Source organism: Echinops telfairi, unplaced genomic scaffold, assembly GCF_000313985.2.
Source record: "Echinops telfairi isolate 266 unplaced genomic scaffold, ASM31398v2 ScPeMD7_34;HRSCAF=130, whole genome shotgun sequence".
NCBI lineage: Eukaryota > Metazoa > Chordata > Mammalia > Afrosoricida > Tenrecidae > Echinops > Echinops telfairi.
The window spans coordinates 4,049,775-4,051,874 of NW_022103931.1; the positions used below are offsets into that span (position 1 = coordinate 4,049,775).

Genomic DNA, 2,100 nt, shown 5'->3' on the forward strand with positions numbered 1-2,100 from the left:
CGCAGGTTCCTAGTCGTGTGTGGGGGTGAGCCTCTCGAAGAGATATATTCGCCCAGCCGGCCTGGGGGCCGGCCAGCCTGCGGAGGTTGGTCAGGTGGTCGCCCATCTTCTTGAGGAGTTTCACCTCCTTGTCCAGGAAGTGGTTGTCCAGAAAGTCACAGAGACGGGGGTCAGCGTGAGTGGACCCCACGGCATGCAGGTCCAGAAGGGCCTGGTTGAGTTTTTTCTCCAGGGCCAGGGCAGCTTCCATGGCGTCCAGGTTCTGCCCCGCTCATCTTGGGGGCCTTCTGCACATCCTGGGAGAGGGTGCGCCCGCCGCGCTGGTGCTGCAGCTTCAAGAGACACTTGGCCCTCGCGCTGCTCCTTCGCCACCTCGCAGAAGAAGTGCCCCACGCCTTCCAAGGCCACATCGCCGTGGTCGAAAAAGCAGCCCAGAGAGAGGCAGGTGTCAGAGGCCCGCAGGTGCAGGTTGACCAGACGGTGGACCCCGGCCTCAGCGTCGGCAGAATCATTCTGATGAATCTGAGAGCTCATGATGCGTCGGTTTGGAGGTCGCCACATGCCAAATAAAAGTGTTCGCTGGTCCCAAGGAGATGGTCCCGAAGTTACTTCCAGAGAGGAAACTGGAGCGTGGCGGAAGGTTGGAGGCAGGGATTCCCCGGATCTGTTCTGTTCAAACACTGTTGAAGCAAGACACAGATCCACGGGACCACGGGGCCAGCTCAGCCGACACTTGCTCTTAATGGGAGAGTAGCTAAAGCAAATAAAAGAAATGATGAAGTAAAAATGCAGAAATTTTCAAACAGCAGCTGGAGAAGACAAGGTGAAATATTGTAATGAAATATACAAAGACCTAGAGTTAGAAAACCAAATAGGAAAAAATATATTCAGCATGTCTTAAACTGAAAGAACTAAAACATTAAATGATGGAGGTAGCATCAAAAGAAGATGGAAAGAATAGAGTCACTGTACCAAAAAGAACCAGTCAACATCTAATCTTTTGATAATGTAGTGTATGCGTAAGCACTAATGGTACTGAAAAAAAGATGTTCAAGCTACACTGAAAGCATTAGCTAAAACTAAGGGCTTCGGGAATTGATGGACTACCTATTGAAATGTTTCAAAAAGCTGATGAAGCCCTGGAAGCACCGTGTCAGGAAATTTGGAAGACAGCTACTTGGCCAATTGACAGGAAGAGATCCATATTTGTACCCATCCCAAAGAATGATGACCCAACAGAATGCTTAAACTATAGAACAATATTATTGATATCACATGCCAGTAAAATTTTGCTAAAGATCAACTAACAGTGGTTGACAGAGTTCCCAGAGGTTCAGGCCAGATTCAGAAAAGGACTTGTAACAAGGGATATCATTGCTGATGTCAGATGGATCTTGCCTCAAAGTAGAGAATACCAGAAAGATATTTGCTTATGTTTTATTGATTATGCCAAGGCATTTGGCTGTGTGAATCATAATAAACTATGGACGGCCTTGAGAAGAATGGGAATTCTGGAACACTTCATTATGCTCATACAAAACGTATGCTTGGATCAAGAGATGATTGTACTATGAGAACAAAAGAATACTGTATGATTTAAAATCAGGAAAGGTGTATGTTGGAGTTGTTGCCTCTCATCATATTTTTTCAATTTGTAAGCTAAGCAAATCATCAGAGTAACTGGATTCTATGAAGAGAAATGTGGTATCAGGCTTGCAGGAAGACTTATTAACAACCTGCAATATGCAGATGACACAACCTTGCCGGCTGAAAGTTAGGACGCCTTGATCCACTTGCTGATGAAGATCAAGGCTTGCAGCCTTCAGTATAGATTATAACTCATTGTAAAGAAGACCAAAATCCTCACAAATGGTAGGATCATGATAATGGAGAAAAGATTGACGTTATCAAGAATTTTGTCTTAAAATGCAGGGATGCACATAGTAGACAACTCAGGAGGAGGCGAGGAAAGGGGAAAAATTATGAAAATAAAGAAGAAATGGGTAGCAGGGGCACGGAGCACTAACCCACTCAAGGGGAGGGTATTGTTTATAACTACACAGAAAAAGAGGGACCAAACTTCAACCCAGTGCTCCAAGG

At 45.6% G+C, this 2,100-nt stretch overlaps 1 pseudogene; it reads right to left on the bottom strand.

Moving 5' to 3' along the window:
- Window positions 1-9: 9 nt before the first annotated feature.
- On the bottom strand, window positions 10-534 carry LOC105979797 (annotated as a pseudogene).
- Between the last annotated feature and the right edge of the window lie 1,566 nt (window positions 535-2,100).